The following is a 22,249-nucleotide window of genomic DNA, read 5'->3' on the forward strand; positions in this document are numbered from 1 at the left end:
ATCAATCAATCGTTTGAGGCTTCCATAAAATCCTTCCAATACTCTCCTCATTCACTCTTGGCAATAATAGCTCCATCAAGGCTGAGAAATTGCATTATTCAGTTGCGAATGAATCAAGTAAACTTGGATGTGCAAGACTACATATAAATATTCCCTTGTATGAAAAATTGCTGTTGTATGAACTGGTTAACGCTTCGATTACAAGATGTTTTTTTTATCACATCTGAATATAACGCATCCAAATCATTGTTAAAACCTTGAAAATACCCTTACAGTCTAAATAAAACAAAGTTTTAAAGCAATAGCTTAATATATCATGGAAATAAGATTTCCTTCGCCAAATTATTAGATAAGCGCTAATCAAATCTATTCCGATCTTCTAAAAATCCAAATAAACTTAATAAAAGCAGACTAATAGCTCAGCCTTACATTAAATAAACGGAGAATAGTCAAAAAAGCTTATACTTAATCGTTAAAAGACATTTGATAAAAATAACCCCTTTGAGATTAAAAAAGTTTAAAACTTGGCTCTATCGTACATCACAATGAATATCTTAATTCTCAAAATCTTAGCCCAGTTACCTGTGGGAGCTTATAAAATTGTATTTTAACTTAATTAAGCGTTCTCAAACGTGATCTCTTCAATGACAACGACTATATAAAAAAAAGAGTAACATGACGCTTCCCTCCATCTGTGGAGACATTTTTGTGAAGCTAATTACCTTAAATTCTGAACAATTGATTCCCAAGCAGAAGCCATTTGATTTCTAAAACCCAATTTTAGAAGTCACCACATTTTTAAAATCCTTTCACAACTACTCATTTAAATGAGGTCTCCTTTCTTCTAACGAGACTTAGCCAAGAACCCTTAAAGTGCTAATGAAATTACATTTTATAAATACATTAATTAAATCACAAGAAACTCGACACAAATTCTTAATTTCAAACGCAGCAATTATAACGCAGACACTATGCATAAAACTAGCGCAGTCCTTAACCCAGCCTCGGAGAAAAAACTTTGCATAGACTTCAGCAAGAGTTTTTCCCGAGCCCGAACAATACATGTCCAAACACAGGTGAAGCCTTTTGAGTCAAAAAACCCGCCTCGCAAACTCACAACCACTCGACTCGTGCTCCCTCACCCCCGCTCGCTACCCCATTCAGCGGCCCTTTCCCTCTTGCGTTTCCCCACAACCGCGCTTACGCCCTCTTGGCAACGAAAAAAAAGAACGAAAAACATAATAACCTGCATACCACCCGCACCCTTCCATGCGCTGCCCTCCTTAACCCCCTCATAACCTCCTCCGTACACATACATCCCTCTATTTTTGAATAATTGTTCATTTTTTTTGGCTCAACCTCCCCTTATCCGCAGGGGATATGAGGGGAAAACCCCTCTAGTACTCCCTACCCCTTTTCCCTCAGTGCTCTCTCCGCGCAAACTCACAGGATTCCCTCTTCCCCTGCACACCTCCCTTCTCACGTACCCATCCTCTCCTACCAATCGATGTTTCCGGTGGCGCGGGGGAAGGAGGGACTCGCACTCTGGGGGGGATGAGGGGAAATACGGGGAGGGGGTTGAAAGTTGGGGGTAGGGTGAGGAGGGTTTTTGTAGTGGGAAAGGGGTTGGGGGTTTGGAATTGGGTGGAGAGCGAGGAGGCGACAGAGGATGGTCACCAGGAGTATGCGTGTGGAAGGGGTGGGTGGTTGAAGATAACGGGGGGTGGGAGGGTGGAGGGGATCGGGGCTTGATGGGAAGGGTCTTTGCGAGGGCGCAGAGGCGCCAGTTCGCGCGCGCGTGGACGGTTGCAAGAGCGTAAGCGCCGGGGAAGAAAGGAAGGGACCAGAAACGACGAGGAGTCGTACGAAAACGGAGACACGTAGGGAGAACATCTTCCCCAGCCGAGATTTCTTGGACCTCTTTCCTTCCACTCGAAGGGAATGAAGTGTTGACGCCCCCCGCAAAACCAATTGGCACTACTGTCAGACCGGGAAGTGTTTCACGAGGAGACGCACAAGAATCGGCAGTAGTCCACCAACGAACGGAACAGGAAACGATACACCGATCTGAGTCGTGCATGGTACCTGGCGGAACCCCATCGGAAAGGAGGGAAGCATTCACAAATACTCAACGAAACGAAGAAGACAATCAGAATAAACGGAAATAACACTCACAGAGAGGAAGAGGAGCCGGAGAATATTAACAAAGCGTGTAATTACGAGTGCGTGTGATCATATTTTGGTTTAGTTCCTGGAAAAAAGGTGTTTGTTCCGCTACCTTGGTGGACTTCCATCATATTTTGGCGAAAGATAAGCTACAATCAGGGTTGTTTCTAATGTAACTGATCGTTCTACATTAAACAGGATCGTTCAGCTATCAATGGAACACTTCCGTACCGGTTAAAAACGTGTATTGAGGCTGAAAAACGAGTCAGTTGTACGCCGAAAATTTACCGCACAGCGATTTCGCGTCGCTCCCCACTTCGCTTCGCCGAATGCAGCATCGCTACCCCCGCACACACGTCTGTCTGCCGACCCGCGGGAGAGGAGGTCACCGAGGGATATTTCACGGATGTAATTAAGTACTCGCCGTCACCTCTCGCCGCGAAATGTTCATCCGTGCGACCGGGCTGAAATCCTTCGTCGGTGAATTGGAACCGGGCATTCGTATTTTATGATCCGGATGACCTCATCTCAGTGTGAAGTGATAACTCGGCTGGTTCTTTCACAAAAAAGGCTTCCTTTATCTCAAACCACACGGTAAATGTAACACCTGTGAATTTTATTACGATTCCTGGTCCTCAGGATACGTTTTCCTTCGGTTAAGTTGCTCCATTTCATGCTCTTCGGTCGGGTGTGTGTTGCGCTAAAGCGCTATCGCCAATGACATCGATTCGGCCGCTTTGAGAGAAAAGGAAAGTACAAGAGGGGAGGCGGTGGGCAGAGGGATATTCATTCAACCCCTAGCGAATACAACCACACACACATATACATCAGGTGGACCAGAAATTCTGTCGTCTCGGCCTTGTGCGAAGCTATTTAAAAAAAATTAAATACAGCATGTAACATTGAAGAGAATTACGTGTTCATTATTGTGACCCAGTTAGTATGCTGTCTCTGTAAGTTCAGCTGTTTTCCATTACTTATTTATTCTTTTAAGTTCTTTCAATAATTAATCCCTTGAAAAAACGGTCATACTGCAATACGTTTAGAAGAAAACTACAAGGAAGGCCCAGTGTGTGGTCTCGTTAGAGTGAAAATAAAAGAAAAGCATAGATTTGAAAAAAAGAGTATCAATTTTAAAAAGTTTTCATTATACTGGAAGCTGCTTTCCTGACCGATGGAACTCATAACCCATTTATCCTCGGGAATAGGCTTTTAAGTATTGCGCGAGACCTGGGCCACGGTGACCGTGACATCTAATCCTCTGTAACCTATTAATGTGCCCTCAATAAGGACTAGACAGCAGTAAGACAAAGTTTTTTCAATCCCCTCCATCTAATGCTAATTGTGAACGTGTGAAACAGGAAGAAGGAAAGAAGTGCAATAGATAGTGGAATAAATTAACACAGTATAGAAAGATGCTTACGTAGAATACCCATCCTTTACATGTAATTGTGTGAAACGAGAGGGAAGAAGTGCAGTGAATAGCGGAGATAATAATCCAGGAAAGAAACGAATATCAATCAGCTTCTATTAGGACCTTTTCTCATACTTTCCCTGGGGAAAATCCACACCCTTTCCCATATCAAAAAGGATGGTTGTGACTGCCCCTAGAGGAAGAAGATAAGGCGCAAAGATGTAGGCGTTGGGAGGGAGGTAAAGTTGACGTGTCGAGTAGTTCCGCTGGTCTGAGATGAGTATCGGCGGCCCGTCGGCAAGACGCCTGCATCGCGAGGACCCTCCGCGTGGCCAAAACGGTCGCCGAGACGATTCCCTCAAGTCTTCCGTCGCCCCGCGCCTGCAGACACCGACGCGGGATCCTGAGGCCCCGTCGAGGAGGCGCCGGACGAGCCGACGGTCACTTTCCGAGCGGAGGTGAGCTATTTTTATTATTACTTCTAACCCACCGGCCTCGGTGGTGGCAGGGTTTAATCCTCGCCAGTCAAAGTAATGGTCGCGGGCTCGAGTCCCGCCTGGGCATTTGTGATTTTAAATTTGTTTTCCAATTATATTAACATAATCCTATCGGGGGAAAAAACGAGGAACCTGTGATCATTACAGATCCTGTTATTACAACCAAACCAGTTCAGTAGACCAGTATACTACACTGGTTTGGTTCCACTGCTACATTTCGAGTCCCGCCTGGACATGGCTACTGACATGCCTACTGCACTGGTTTGGTTCTGCTAATACAGTTCGAGTCTCGCCGGGGCATGAATGTTTTTTAAGTTGTGGTCCAATGATATTAAAATGAACGTAATTGGGGAAACCCATAATCAATACAAACATTATTATTAGAACCAAACTAGTGCAGTAGACCAGTCTATTGGATGGTGGTTTTTCCTATGGGTGTAGTTGAATTATCTGTTAAGTTTGGACTACAGCCAATTCATTTGGTTTGGTTAATGGAAATGCCTATAGCCATTCATCATCATTGTTCAACAATCTTACGATTGGTTTGACGAATCTCTTCACTCCTCTCTCCTATCCACTAGCCTTTTTATAGCGACGTATTTCTTCTCTTTCACATCCCTTATAACCTGTCCTATGCAACTCGTTCGGGGCCGTCCCTTGCCCTTCTTCCCTTCCACCTGCCCTACGACTGTTTTCATCATGTAATCATGTCTCATAATGTGGCCAACTATGTTGTCCTGTGTTCTGCTTAAGGTTTTTAGAAGACTTCTCTTTTCTGCGTGGACAAATACTAGCATCTTCGCTGAGAATCTTTATACTAAAAGAGTACTATCACTATGTAGCATGTATACAATTGATGAAAGGTAGTAAAATTCTTATGTAATTATAAAATGACGAAGTTGCAATAGATACAAGGTGCACCATAATTTTCCGACAGCAACTCCCTCTTAATAGCGGACACCTCTCAATGGTGGACGATTTTTCTAGTCTCATACATGCCCACTATGTGGAGGTTTGAGAGTAAGATGGAGTGAAATAAAAGTTTCGAATGCACAATGCGGATTTTCAATTCTTATATCACGGTTTCACATAGTAAAGCAAGCTTAAAAAAAGGGGGTTTGTCTTTGAATCACTCGAGATAGTTTGAACGAGAAGAACTCGATCTAAGAGGACTGTGCTGTGGAACTATAACGCAAATTATTTTTTATTTAAAATAACGCAATTAAGTTCTTCATTTTCACAGCTGAGTATTGCTAAATTTTAATCACTCGGAAAAATCTAGAGTAGTTAGAAAACAATCTCCTGGGAGACCCATTGTTCTGATCGTTTGTCATTATGAACGGTTGATTCCGAGTGTTCCCCGTCATGATAAGAATTTTTTGTGTTTGAAAATTTTCATTTTGATGAAGAGGTGAGACTTCGTAGCGAGTCATCAAATTTAAAAAGCAAATAATTGCGATCGCGTTTCCAACCACTCTGAATCAACCGCTCGTAATGACAACCGATTGTAATAATTACCATTATTGTTAAGCACAACCGTCAAGAGCAGATTCAAGGGTTGAGGGCGGGGAAGAGTGGGTAAATCTACCCTTTCAAAACCAAGACCATTTTTTTCCCGGGTCTACTAATTTGTGCCTTCAAACTGAGTGACATCAATAAATGACGTGTAGAATTGCGAATTACCATGAAAAATTTATACCTAATTAGTGAACCTTACCTCCTTCATTTTTAAGAAATTTTTCTCATATTCAAGGTAAATTGTCCTATCACGTTTTCATATTCAACTATTTATCTTTACAAATGGTGGATCAATCAGGGACGAGGGGAATAGGAAAATACCCAAACTAGAAAAGTTTTTACCAAAGGCGAATATATTTAAACTTAGTGACCATCTGTTATCCGTATATCACGTTCCTTTTTACTTTCAAACACAGACCATTTACTCGAGAGCGATTGCTTAGGCAAGAAAAAATACAACATTGTTCACAAGAGGAGTTGACAAAACTCATTTGACTACTTCCAATAGCATTAGTAATGTATTCACAATATATTTCATAGTAATTTAACCGACCATAGTTTTAGCTCATGCTTCCAATACAGAAAGCCTTTTGAGTAAATAATATCATGAGATTTTCGGCTTGTGCTTCTTGAACCAAGATTGTCCCCGCAAAATTCAAGTTCACGTTATCCCTTATTTTTTCGATTTGTTGATTCCATCTATTGCGTTTGTTTACATGCCATTTATTGGGATTCGATCAGGAATTTTATTTCCATTGGATTTCAATACTCACAAAGAAAGAAAAGTATCAGGATATTTTAATAAAAATCTATTTAAAGTAGGTTTTCCATTTTAAAACTTTTCCCATTTCATATAATAAGAAACCTGGTATACAATTAATGTACAATTAATTAATCACAAGTATTGAATTGCCACGATACAAATACATACATACTCTTACAACATTATTTCCAACAATAATCTCTCAGAATATTCACACCAATCATGCTTTCATCGCATTATTCCGCAAAACTGATACAATTTCGAAAAACATAAGGAAGTTGCAAAAAGTCAGAAAAGAGTTTTAGCCAAATTGGGAAAAATACCAAGATGTAATGCGTTGAAGGTTTCAAAATTTCACAGTCTAATGGCAGTGATAGTGATATGGGATCACGAAAATTGTTATGTTTCAAAAAGGTTCGCCGACAGACCTATAAATTTTACAATTTTTCGCTGAGATGTGACGCATTATATCGGGTAAATTTCATTAGAATCTGAGATGGGCAATACTCTGGACAGCTTGGCATGGAATGACCCGAATATATTAGTAAATAAACCACGGAAAATGCACGGCTGTAACACAAAAGATATCTCACTCACCATCGCATTTTTTGAACTATTCATGGAATATTGGAGAAAATATAATTGTATATGAGATGATGCCAAATATTTTGATTTTATACTGATATCTTAATAAAGTAATATATTTTTCTGAAGCGTGTTTCATAGGTGAATTATAATTTTCTCTTCCAATGATTAAAGAGATTTTGTATATGCGAGCACATAGCAGGTAGGGGATGTTGAAAAGTATTAGAGGGTAGAATGTTGGGTAAACGAGGTAAAGGAAGGAAGAGAATAGGATTTTTTAGATAGAATGAAACGGAGTGGGCCTTGTTATGAACTGAAGGGAGAAGTCCATGATGGAAGGGGAGGCTGCCAGAATACTACTTAAGTACTTCATGGAAACCAACCTTAATCGTTAGAATACTTCACTAATTATAATCCGAGCACTATGATGTTTCGATGAAACTAGCCGTGGCAAAATTAGAACCGTAGAGAAGATCGTTATGGAAAAGCGCTCCATTTCCAGATCCGATGATAAATTGGAGAGATTAGCTGCATTAAAGATTTGTACCAGAATTTGTTTTTTCTACGAACAATAAATAGCCTTAAAAATCTGAGCTATAAATGAAAACACTTTCAGCAATCGATAAAATTCAACGTGATTTTATTTCCATCATATTTTAGATACACAGATGGCATTGTGAACACCTTCTGCATTATGATGTTAAACGCCAGGGTATTAATGAAATCTCGGATTTCGCGGGGATAAATTAAAAACATTATAACCTAAATATTCATGACCTTGCATACAAGATTGTTGAAACTCATAATGGACTAACACCTCAAATGTAGAGACCATAATCCAATCATGCGGTTATTTCTGAGGTTCACAGAGTCGTGATGTTGTCTGATGTAAGACTGCCAGCATTTTATTAATATTTTGTCATTTGTTAGATTATTAATTGAAAAATATGTTGCTGTTTTGTAGGTAGTTAAATTATAATAATTGTAGGCATTTAAATAAGAGGAGATGTTCAGTTATTCAGTTCAAACTTTTCAATTGGAGGCAAAGGAATGTAAATGAGAAAGTGAAATGTTCCATATGAAGGGCATGGACATAAATGGCTCTTGCAGTAAAACTAGTAAAACTTTTTATATTATATTGGTTTATCGCCATCTCACAAATACTTAAATTCTTCACCTTTTGCACCTCAGGAGTTGACAATAAATTGTATTTAAGTACCCCGTTACCCCTCCCTCTACATTTCCTTTAAAGGCTGCCAAGTTGTTTTTCTCCATACCTACACATAAATTATCTAGCATTAGTATTTCTTCACTAGTCCAATTCACCTGTTTTATACCTACTTATATTATTGCTTATTTTCTGGTCCATTTCCCCTTGGCCGGTGGTATCTTTATGAGAGCTCTCTTTCGTTATATAACACAAATATACCTACCATCGTCATTACGTTGAACAGAAATACATGATAATCTGAAATTAAATTTTATAATAATTAGTTTCAGTTACTTTCATGAATATTCGTTCGCCGATGGAGATTTATGTGTGTTGATTTCCAGGAATCAACCACTATTTGGGTGCCTGTTACTTATTTAAAAGACACTTAAATTACTACTTTATGCTATGCTAATGAATTAAGGCCGACCGATTCAAAATTAGGACCGTTTCTTCAGTCTTTCGATGGCCATTATACCTTTCTATGTATATCTTGATCTGATTGTCTCAGCCAATTTTAGCGCTCTGAGGAATTTGTGAGATAACGTCGGAAATATTTCCGCTTGAAAATTTCACTGCTTGTAAAAGACACCAGAATCACGCCATTGCAATCAATTGGCATTTATCAAGATGAAGTGACGAAGGTCGTCGGACGAATGAGCAAAATGTTGTTGTGACACGAGTCAATGAAAGGGCAGCTACGATAAAGAATACGGTACTAAAATTGTTATATATGAATATATGTGAATGCAATTTCAATGCTTATTTTTGTGAGTTACTGTGTGCATTGTTGTTTGTTGATTAAAAATATAAATTTCAGTAGAGTGAATCTTTCACCATTGCGCATACCAACTGCCCTTACCATTACTCTATCCAGTTTCTATAATCGCCATGGTTACTATTTTACCACGTTTCAATGGTGCTAGGTGTCAGGCGGTTGCGGTCCATCAAAGCTAGGTAATATTGGCTTCAAAGAAGCCACTACTGAAAGGTGAACCCCATTCCAGAGCTTAACGCCGCGCTTGGCGGTAAATGTGGTTTACTACGATACATACCAGCCGCCTCAATGGCGGAAAAATTCACATCTTTGTCCGAAGAAGAGTCAAAGGTCCGTGGTTCCATTCCCGGTCCAGGGGATTTTTTTCCCAAAAATATATGTGAATTGTAACCGTCATGGAGCCCAATTACATGTTCTCTATACTTTTCCCATCACTGCTCATCTCTAGGTCTTCCTCGGGTTACATTTATTTCAATTTTACCTCCATTACATTTTTCACGTAATCACTGTGTCTTATGAGTTGACTTATCACCCGGGTCATTCTCTGGCGTATAGTGATCAACAGATCCTTTTCATATGCTATTCTTCTCCCTAACCGTCTATTTAATCGTGTATGTATAAAACTTTGTATTCTTCCTCATCGCATTATATGTTTACTTACTAGTTAAGGCTACCTCGGAGTATTTCTTTGGTAAGACCTGGTCCATCGGATTTTTTGCCGCGAACTACCATTTATGTGGAAAAAATAGATATTTGCTGTAGAGGACCCGACAGACCGGATCATTGCAGTATGTCTAATCATCTGTTTTGCTTTCCATGTGCAGAAAAGTCAAAATACTTCATTATTTACTATAGTTAAAATGGTTAAATTGTGTCCAATATTTATTATTCTTTAATTTTAGCAAATAAAATTCAAAACGAAACCTCAGAAAAAAGGGCTTGTCGCAATTAGAATAATAATATATGCGGATAGTGATGTAGTGCTAGCTTCATACATACATCTTTTCGCAATGACGAATGACATCTTAAGAGGTCACGAAAATATTCCCCTTATGTTATCGGCAATTGTCGATATTAAGGCATTCCTTTAATACCAAAATTAGTGGAAAATTGAAAAAAAAAAAATATTTTCGTCACCCGGAGCGACCAAGATTATTTTCGGCCACATGGAATGAGTTAATTTCCATCACCAGGTCCTCAGGCTAACGCAAAACATCTAATAAATTTATTTATTTCATGTTAAACCCAAGAACGAGCATAAACTCCCGAGATACATGCAGGTCCTTATTTCTTTCCACGCCCGTATCAACACGATCCATTCCATCGTGACCAAAGTTCGTTGTCGTCTGCTACTTCACCAGGTCCCTTACGACTCCGAAACCCCATTTCTCCGATCCGAAATACTACCCGCACTCACTTTGTTCCTCGACTTCAATAACCCTCCACGGTAGCAACACCTAATTGCTCTTTGTCAGAGAGATCCATTGGAGATTTTCATGAATGACGTCACTCTAGCTCAGCTGAAGGGTTTGAGAACTCCTTTGGATGATACTAATAATGGAGGATAGATTTAGATCACTGTTTCCGCGACGAACACAATACAGAGATATAGGAAGAATATAGGACCTCATAAATGGACCGCTAAAGAAATGTTTGTGACCTTCGGGCACAGTGGCGTAGCGAGGGGGGAAGGATCCGGACCCCCCCCCGAAGTATAAAAACACAATTATTTTTCTTCATATAAGAAAACAAAATGTTGAAAAATCATAAATTTACCAAATATTTATTTGCAAAAATGAATTTTTTTTAATAATGGAAATTGTTAAAATTAGTTTAAAACTCTCCACTAAGTACCCTGTTTTTTTTAAAAATTTCGCTCCCTGGTTTTGTACCCCCCCGAACAAAATTCCTGGCTACCTCACTTAACGGGTGGATTGTAAGACAGTAAGATGCGGGTCTCGTTTTTCTCAAACTATATCGTAATCGGAAATAATGAAAAATGGAAGCTAAAGGTGCTGAATGATTAGGTAGTAGTATCAGTATCATCATTAGGTAGTAACCAGTAGGTATGATACAAGTTCACATTTTATTGGTATAATGGATTTTCATTGTGGCGTAGTCTACCGTAGGGCTTTGAATGGATGTCTGACCATCTTTTAGGCTATCACCATGCATTTCATGCCGAAAAGAGCCGAAATAATTGCAAAAGAAAAAAGGTACTCCCATAAAGTAATTGCAGCAGCAATAGATACTATATAAACCAACAGTTTTAACAGAGAATACGGTTACCATTTGATAATACCACTCAGGAAGATATGCAAGAATTTGGGTGAAGGGAGTACGGATGAACGAATATAAAATAGGGAGATATAGACGATCCAGGAACTTCACCTCCAACCGGTAGAAGATAACCGGGAAAATGGTGAAACTGCTGTCAGTATATCGACATTTACGCCGTGAGAACCCGCAAGATAGCGAGCGCTTGATAGATAATGATTACCCTTGAAAAGCAATAAAAATACGTGCATTTTTAATTTACAATATACAATTTCCCATTGACCCTCGGCGATTGCACCGCCAGTTGTACCCCCATCTCATGACACAGTTTTTCCACACGCTGTACAGTGGCGTAACTATGGAAGGGATGAGGGGGATAGAGCCGTTATCTAAGCAGTTTGGATACATACATCAACTAAATTGACGACATATTACCAGAGATAAAAACATTTTAATTGTGATTATAGAACTGTTTAAAACACATCAATTTTCATTCATCTTCTAATTGTGACACAATTACCACCAACTTTCCTCATTATCCTTTCCTTTTAAATCAGGCTAAGCATTCAGACCAGAAAATTCCAAAGGGGATTGGAAAAATGAGAATATGTTGGAGAATGCTTTGCTGTATTACCTAGTTAAGGAGTTGCCATATTCGACTCGAGATCAAAAATTAGGCCCCCCGTCCAAAAGCCTCAGAGAATTTTATAGTATATTAACGTGTTCCATTTTAAGATGATTTATTTATTTTCCAAGGAATAGCGAATGAAACCCAAATTTTAAGTTCCAAAATGATTTAACATGTATTTCTAGTCATGTCATTTTTTATAAATTGTCCCATCATATTCCTAGTTACGCCACTGACCCTGTATATTCTCCACAATATGTGGGGCGACTCCCGTTACTCACTAAGACTTCCACCATTCCAGCATCCGTTGGTATCCCTTAACCAACCCTCGTCACTCCGGTTGCATCATCCGATATTTTTTTTCACGGCAAGCGATCCGAGTCTCCTCCCGCTAGAACCCATGCACCCGTAGCGCAGATGTCCGCCCCTCCCATATATCCATCCGAAAATCCTCTCCCCACTGACTATCACAACGTCAAACATCTTTCCCACATCAAAAGACACTCTTTACCTACTAAAATACGCCTTGGCCATACTGTTACTGCGAAATCGTCTGCGACGGATTTCTTTCCCAATTTTTAGCTCTCTGGTGTAATTTTGCCCGATTTTTTCCTGTTTGAGCATTTATTACTGCATAATTATGTGCAAGAAATGATTATTGAGAAACAAATTTGTAAGAAAAGAGTAATTATTTGGAGAAAGGGAATTTCATGACTGAAATAATTCATATTCAGGTTTCTTATTATAATTTTGCGATTCTGTCCCTGGCCCATTTTTTTAGGGCTGTGCGAGTTTTAATTTTTGATCTGCGCGTGTTTTAATTTTTGTCGTGTATGTAAATTCCTAAACTAGGCAATACAGCAAAGCATTCTCCAGCATATTATCATTTTTCAAATCCCCTTGGAAATTTTCTAATTTGAATGCTTAGCATGATTTAAAAAGGAAACGATAATGAGGAGCGTTGATGGTAATTGTGTCACAATTAGGAGATGATTGAAAATTTATGTGTATTAAACAGTTCTATAAGCACAATTAAAATGCATATATCTCTAGTAATAAGTCGTCAATATTATTTATGTATGTATCCAAACTGCTCAGAAGAGCCCTCAGTAATGTAATTTTTACAGCTGTAATAATAATTATTCACGTAAATGAATCATGTTATATTTGATCCTCTCAAATTCTCATGCAGAAAAACTAATTGTTCTACATTCTCAGGCCGCAGATTTTGACGTCTCCATGTTAAATTATTACTGCTTGCAGAAAAATGTCTTTCGCACCACACTTGTGTGACTGGACAATCACTTAATTGCCAAAGTTGCAAGATATGGGAACCTTGGTAATTTTTACTAAACATTATATCAACGATTTTTATAGGTCTTAAATATTTATGGAATTTTAGTGGACGAAGCGAACGAACTATAGAACTTAGCTTTAGCTTTGTGGACCAATTTTTTCTTTATTTCTTACTTCGTTTCATCAACTATAGCAACACTTTTTTCGTTATATCAAGAAGGAAACTAAACGCAACAATGAAATAAACGAAAATTAACGTCGTACGTAGATAGTATTAAAAACCGGGTAAAAACGATGGTACCACTTGTGATGTCAAATCCCGGGAAAAACCAGCATTATCCGCTAAAACCTAAAAGTTGCATTTTTTCCTTAGAAATCTTAACAATTTTTACGTATTCTCTTGGCGCTTGAGTAAAGAAAGTATGGCAGGGCATGAAAATATCGCATAAGAAAGTGCGCGAAGCAGCGGTCCACTCCGATTACGCCGCCAGGTGGAAAGACGGTCGGCCGCCGCGGCTGACGAAAAGGTTTTCGGCGCCCACGTCGACTTCTATAGCGGTTGACTGCTACGTATACAGAAGCGGAAACTCCAAGGCTAAGGCATTCGAATGATTTATCGACTATAAAAACGAAATTATTTCGTGAGTTTCATGATAGCGCCTCCTGTCGCCAGATTTCTGTACTTCTGGCCTCAACAGCTGTGTAACCGAAACTACTCGACTCGATATTCGTCATACTACTCGAAGCACTCGAGTCGATTACCAACTACTGGACTCGACTCAAATTTTCAAGTACTCGCACATCCTTACTATTCCTTTGAATACTGGAAGGAGTTATTCATTCCTCAATAATCACTTATTGCACACACTAATGAATACTCACACATCGGAATACACCGTGGATATTTCTCATCTGTTTTTTTTTCCTTTACGTTTCTTCAATATCCTGGAAGTGATTGACACTGACCAACCGCCTGTATCTTGTCATCCTAATTGCATGATATATTAACTCTCTCCTCCCCTATACTTCGATAGAACTAGTTTATCATGCATAATTTCATCTTTAGTGTGTTCAATAAATGATTTTGACATGATGTCAGGACCAATTTTTGGGAAAAGCAGTAGCACAAATTGAAGTTGTAAAAAGGGTTGACAGCAGTTTGAAAATTCCATTAGCTTCACGTTATATTTTGAAAACGCCATCCTATTTTTCAAAGAGATAGGACTAAACTAATACACAATATAATAACGATAAAAATGAACTGGGTCGAGGACCGCCAAATAAAGAGATAGCGAGTTTGGGTCCAATAGGTTAATATACGAGAAAACCGAAAGACAAATTTTTCCTAACACCGTAATTGTTACTCAAAGCACTTCAAATTAAAAGAATGCATAGAAGCATCCTTCCCGATTCCATTCAAATTTATTTGAGCGCAATACCGATCGTGGCGTGGTCCCGGTGGTTCTATAAGATGGCATATGCACTTGATATCCGTCAAAAACAATGCTCTGTAATTAAACCATTACCTCCCGTTGATCTCATATGGGATCACTTGAAAATTAACATATTTGAGGCGAAAGCTTGTATGTCAATTAATTTAAAGCGAAAAGTTTTAAACGGTCATGTGAATATCAGAGAGATGTACCTAATATTTATAGTATGGAGGTTATACATGCAAATATACGGACTGTTACTTACGAAATCTCTTAATTTTTAAGTGATCTCATATGAGATCACTGGGAGTTAATGGGTTAAGTTCCTCGGTTGTGAGAATGATACGGTCGGAAAAATTCACGAAAGGTTGAAGAGGGTGTATTAAGATGATAATATCGATCGTAGTACTGTTAGTCAGTGAGCACAGCGAGTACCTGTTGAGAACGGGCAGGGACGGATCCAGGATTTTTTCTGGGGGGGGGGGGAAGGCACAGGGGTCTGATAGGTCTTCTCATATTTGAGATTTAAAAAAATTCAACAAATACTGTCCAAAATATTCTCTTTATTGTGATATGAAAGTTATTAATATTATATTTAATGAGTGTGGCTCACTAATACAAAAAAAACGAGCGTAATGATAACCGTATTAAAATTCTTGTCTATTTTTTAAGCGCCTGGAGGGGGGAGGGAGGGCACGTGCCTCCGTGCCCACCCCCTAAATCCGCCTATGAGAACGGGTACGCTAATATTGAAGTTAGTGGACGCAGCGGGAGACCCTATACTGCACAGACTCCTCTTATTGTTCAGCGCGCCGGGTCAAGAGTTTAACGGAACAGGAATACATGCCTTAGTTACAAGGTGCCGTAAGACTATTGAAAAGGACGGAGATAATGTTGAAAACTTACATGGTGTTCGTTAAAGGATGTGTTAATTCTCTGTAAAAATTGGAAGTGCCTAAGTACATGAAGGGTGTGGTGTCAGGAATTTTGGGTGCGTTAGTTATGGAGTGACCCTGAAACGTTTGAAAGATGGGTGCATTTCCATTTAGTCTTAGGCTCAAATGACAGTGAAATACTTATAAAATGTCCTACGCATTGATAAATAAAGGGTGACAGTTTCGATGTACGTCACCATAGCAACAGGGTATTTTCCATGGTCAGAGTTGAGCGATGAGTGATTTTTGAGTTACAATGAATTACTTAAGTAAAAAAAGATCGGCGCAAACCTTTCTTCTGATATCACATCGTGTACAAACTTCGTCGTACAATTTACAACACTAGTACCGATCGTATCACAAAATATGATTCTCCTGTTCGCTTCTAGATATGTTGTCACACAACGCGAATAAAAATGGATTAAAAAAGCCGCCACTGGCGTCGCTGATGGGCAAATCGATCCGAGTATCACGGAGGAATAAGCTATAATTCATAATACATCTACATTCTACGTCGAAATCCTTCTAAATAGGCGTGTGGCGGCGGGTGTTAGGCCGTTTATTAATAAAAAGGAAATGCTATAACGAAATTACGTCTACCATTTATCAAAGTCCTTTATTGTTCGGGGGAAAACGAATTCCCAAACCCATCCGCTTGACAAAAGAACTCTCTCAATTATCGTTTCTGCCGGACCTGGCATCCCAATTATGACTGTTAATCTACCTTCATATTTTAGTTGATGAGAAGCAAAGGGTTAGAAGCAATTTTCTTTTTAAACAAAGTTAGGTACAGAAATTGATAGAAGAAATATACAAAAACTTGGAGGCCAATACACGAGTGAGTCTCTGTTCTGTACTGACATCGAGTGGAAAATCAAATGCACTACTAAATATCTCGTTCATCTCATTTGTTTTTTCTTTCTTCTGTACCTCAATCTATACCTAACTCTGTTTAGAAAAATAATCACCTGTACCACTTGGCTTCTCACCCCCTCATTTAAGATGATGTTATCTATCACATCCAACTTTTCTACATTTTTATCTACATAATATCCTGTGAGCCACCTCTAAGGTGTTTGGCAGAAGGCGATCAACTACCAGCATGCAATTGGATTCCAACATGCATACCACGCGGTCCAAAAAACGTTACGCAAATTGTTTTACCACATTTTTGCTAAGGCAAAACTTGCCAAATACTTATAATAATACAATAAACGTAGAATAATAAACCTAGAACAATATACTAGAGTAATATGACAATAAACCTAGAACACACAAAAAATGCTATTAGGAATAATAAAAAATTCAGAAACATGCATTTAGGTAGGTATACACAAGTTAGTTGGCTACACTACAAGTCGTCTAATTTATTTGTGATTTCTAGCGCTGCCGTTATAGTCTCTTATTTATCGTGGAAAAAACACCATTCTGAATCTATCTGTTCTAAATTCTATTTCTCTTATTTTATTTCTATGATCTGATCTACCGTAGTAAGTATACATTTTTAGTGTTCTTCCTCCTGTTTGCAAATGTCATATATTGTGAACATTGAGCAAATTACTGCAAATTTCTGGGTACGTGCCTCCGACAAGGTGTGACACCTTTTCATGGTGACACTTTTTCGGGGGCGTGTTCCCAAGGGGATGAGAGAATGGTGAGGAGCACTCCTTTTGCTGGAGAGTGCACCGACATATAGCATCTTTATGCCTTTCCTCTCGGGAGGCAGTCGCATGACGAAGGAACATCTAACCTCGCCCATCTTTCCGACGCCCAACCTCCGCATGTACCAAGAACACTCACTTCGGCAGCGTGGGAGATATGGAAGACTTATGTATGCTCGCACCTTATACGCACGTATATCTTGATGCATGTGTGCTTACGTGACTGGAAAGCAAAATAACATATGACGTATGAGACATGGACGCGGATTGAATGTTTTTCCCTTTTATTTTGAGTATATAGTACATACATTTCATACACTGCCAAAATCTAATTCACCATGAAAAAACATGCGGCTTGGCCGGGAATCGAACCCAAATCTTCATATTTCCGGTCAGGTGAGCTACCAGTTACAGCACTAAGCCATCATATTCTAAGGTGAATCTCTCTTGCTTTATGCCGCGCTTTGATTGATTTACCTATTATATTATGGCTTACAAAAATAGTTTAGAAGATTGCACTTTTTTGTGATGATTGGGGTAGAGTAATTTGAAAATAATTCCCCAGAATAATTCTTGGGAGCGCCATTAGAAAATCAGTTTTTCTCCATACCAAAATGGAATGGAAAGTATCAAGTATTGTTCTATGGAGTAATTTGATTAATTTGCATACTACTTTATGGGTTAGAAATTATAATATGACGCTTTTCTGTGATGAAATTGCAGAGTGATTTAAAAATAATTCTTCAGAATAATTTTTGGGCTCGCCATTAGCAAAGCAGTATTTCTCCATAGTAAAATAAAGAGGAAGTATTTGATACTTTCAACATACAACAATGCGATAATGGTTATCGACGACCGTGACGCACGTATTTTGTTTTAGATGATAGTCATTTGGCTTAGCCGGGCGTCGAACCCAGATCTCCCGATTGCCAGTGTGCTACTTTTCAGACCACCAAGACATCTTATTCATAGGCGAATCTCAGACTGGGTTTACCGAACACGGTGTTGACCTCTCAAGCCCGCACAGTATCAGAGGAGCTGGAGGTTGTGCTTACTAAGCCGCTTTCGCTGAAATAAACCATATTTTATTCGCTATTCCGCGACGGACGTTTTCCAAGGCACTGCATGAGAAGAGTAACTATGTATCAAGTCACGCGCACGTGTGCAAAGTTATATGCACCATGGATGAAATTCGCCGTGAAGAAAATTACTTGGCTGAACCGGGATTCGAACCCGGATCTCCCGATTTCCGGTCAATTATGCTACCAGTTAGACTGGCGAGCCACCATCTGCCATGGAGAATCTCATACTGTGTTTCACGAACAGGATGTTGGCGTCTAAATGTCGTGCCATCTTCTCCTCACAAATAAGCGTAACACTGGTATCACTGCTCCTTCTGCACGGAATTGTGCGATTTAATGGCATTTTTCTATATGCTTGAATTTCTTCTTTTTATACTTACCATTAATTATCTTTCACGCCACGCATATGTCTGGAAATAATATTTAAAATACACGAATGTCAGCGAAAATACCACATACGGCCGGTTAGCGTTCATTCCAAACCGAATTGGCAATTAGCCTCTTAGTACCAAACTTATTTATTGGGTTTATTATGAAAGCATCCTACCGATTAAGGTAGGTTTCCATGGAGTACGTAAGAAATATTCTAGTAGCCTCCCCTTCCTTCATAAACCTCGTTTTCAATTCACAATTAGGCCTACTCCCTTTTAGTCTTTTTAAAACTCGTATTCTCTTCCTTCCTCTCTCTCGTTTCCCTAACATTCTACCCTCAGAAGCCATTTTTAGCACCCCTTTACCGCTCAGTAATCGCTCCACCCATATATTCTGTCTCCTAGGTAATCCCATCTGGAGCTCCTTCTCCTCACCCACCATGTGCAGAACATCGTCGTTCCTCCTCTTCAACAAGCAGTACTTCCTCATGGTCTCACATGGTGAATACGTAGGTGGTTGGAATAAAAACAACTGAATTGGGAAATACCTTGAAAGAGTATAGTGATAAATTATTTATTTGACAATTTCTGTCTTTTTTAAGCCGAAATTGTGTCTAAAATATTTGTTTATAACAGCGATGATCCTAGTGGCCAAAATATTGAATTATATTGAAATTCGAGATCGAATTTTTTAAAAGTCCACATTTTTCATTCATCTAATTCGATTTCACTCCATGTCTCATTTAAATAATATATGAAACCAAAATGCCCATTATTCAGCAACAATAAACATTGGGGAATTTTGAGTATTTAGGCAATGTATTCGAACATATGGAAATAATTACATCTTTTCATTCACATAAAAGCGAAAAAATGTTTTGGGCTGCGATAAAATAAAATTATACACATTAGGAGGAAAATGATGAGACACGTGGACAAATTCAATCTCATACGAAGATTGATCGAGAGGGAAAGTGAAAAATTTACTGCGGGAAGGAAATCCTGTGCATTTCTAGGTGGAATTTCCGATGGAAAAGAATGTAAAGAACTCGAGCACCCATTACTCTGGGCCCAATTTTCCCCTTGCAAAACAGTTCCATTAAGAGGAAAACTCTATATGTCAATTCCACGGTTGATATATCGCAGAGAGAATTTGCCTCGAAAAAAAGGATATTCCTAGAAATACTGCGTGCGGAAATAGAAAGACTAGAAATCGAAAGAAAGTACAGGAAATCAAAGCTGACGTAATATCGGTTGCATGGAATCTTCCAATAATACACAAAACATATTTTGAGCAACGCTACTAAATCCTCGTGCGCCGAGGAATTCATCTACAAAGTCAACGCACGCGGCGATATGCCGTCTCCATATAACCATACCTTATGCCTGTAAAATAGGAAGCGATATATATTTTCTTTTAACACGAAAATTTTCTCCGACCTCTAGATGTAGATATATGTTGGTGAATTATGTAAGAATAGGCCCAAAAATAAGGGTAATAAAAACATTGGAAACATTATCTAGATCCATCTATTCCTCTAAATTTTGATGGATTCACCGTTCATTTTTCGTGTGGAAAAAAAGATTCACTTAAAAATTAACTCCTTAAACAATATCAAATCAAATTAATTTATTCAAATCAAATAATGAAATTTACAATGAAATTTTAAACGTAAATGCATCAGCTTTGGTCCCACTAAGTCGCTTGGCAAGTAAGCGGGTGAAAAGTGTATTCACCGGCAAAAATTTGTACCATAAATAAGATCAGTGAATCATTCAGTTATTTAAGTTGAAATAAAAATATTTGTGTTATATACGCAATGAAAATTTCCCATAAATGCTTTATATGAGTAGATTGATCGCAATTCTCTCTAATCACTGAGTTTCCGTGAGAATTTGCTATGATAGCGCAGCGCCAGATCCTGAATAAAGTTATTCTTAGGTTATATTTTCACTCAAAAGTCATAACGTGATTCTGCTCCTCATGGGGAAGGAACAGTAAATGAAGCAGTCACCTTGCAGTAGGCATTTGGCCACCTGATGAGCCGATATGATCACAGGTGACTCTGAATTTTCCACATGCAACCCTTAGACTAGAGCGTTCATTTGATAGCTACGGAATTTACTTCGTAATCCGCTGAAAGTTAAGCTTTCAGGAATCGGTGTTTCATTAATTTGCTTTAGCAAAAAGTCAGCCACCACATGGTTTGATGGAGAAAAAATATTTTTAAAATGCATTGAATGAATAGGGCTTTGGATACAATCACCCGGGTATGAACCTCTCTAAGACTCTTCAGTCAGAGGCTAAGTATTTACTCAATATGTCACCAATGGATAATCGCGCGAGAATATTTATTTACGAAAGAGCGCGTCAAATTTCATCAAACTACATCTTATCCCATTTCATGCAATGGTTGTAAGTACCCAAGTTCGAAAATAGTCTCCATTATCGCCATACCATTAACGTGAAGTTTATATAAGAGTAGATTATATAGTAGAGTAGATAGAGTGAAGAGTATATTCAGGCATGTGAAAGAATTATATCATTTCCCCTTAATGTTAGAATTGGATAGTACGTGCGTGCTTTGCAGTTCATCTAGTTCCATGATGGCATTGAAGGATAATTCATATCATGTGAAAAAAATTATCTCTCACCTTTGAAGGCTTTAAGTGTCACCATTTTCTGTTAGGCCGTGGGTAGTTAGATAATTCCGGCCATCATCCGAAAAAATATATTTCGCTCATTTAGTGCACACTATAATACAAAAACATGAACTCTCTTTTTCAATTAATTGCAATTATTACGGCTCAAGTATATATATTAATGAGATCGATTATTTAAATTTTACTTTTTGGACAAAAAATTGAAAAATAAAATTGATATAAAATAAATGAAACATCGGTGAATATGAAATAAATTTATATTTTTATGAAATAATTATATAATATTCTAGTATTTTGTGCGCCTTTTATGAAAACTTTCAATTACTTATTTCAATGCGAAGAGTAAAAAAATCAGGGCAAATTGTCAGAATTATAGTAAGCAAATGATAAAAATTATCCTAAAAAAGAGAACAATTTATTTAAAATTTCCACGATACAAGTTGTCTGAGTAATAGTAATAATAGCAGGAATTTAAGCCTGCTCTTACTCCTTTTTGGACCGTCGTTGAACAAAATAATACTAAAGAAAAAAAAGAGGACAAAAATGATAGATTGATGAGGAGAAGGGGGAGAGAGTAGGCATATTTTTTCTCTCTCTCTCGGATTCCCTTCTTCAGCGCACGGAATGTATTTTTGGCATTTTCGGATATTCCCCTCGTGGCATATCTCCTCTCTTCTCTTTTTTTCCCGCGCGCGCCTTTTCAACACAGTGGAGCGGCTGCTATCTCGTCTCCAGGCCTCGACAAGGTGCTGTTGAGGAGGAGAGGGGAAAGGAAGGGTATGGAGGGGAGAGAACACCGAGGGGGGAGGGGGACAGGCTAGATTGTAACCCCTCACCCCCCTCCCCTCAAGCACCTCTCCTCGCGTATCTTCCCGTCCTATCTACCTCACGGCAGCGCCAACAAATGGAGAGGAAAGGAGAGAGAGAGGCTGCGGCAAAAGATGATGTATCGACGTGGAGTCGATATCGGA

Source organism: Ischnura elegans, chromosome 7 (genome assembly GCF_921293095.1).
Source record: "Ischnura elegans chromosome 7, ioIscEleg1.1, whole genome shotgun sequence".
Classification (NCBI taxonomy): domain Eukaryota; kingdom Metazoa; phylum Arthropoda; class Insecta; order Odonata; family Coenagrionidae; genus Ischnura; species Ischnura elegans.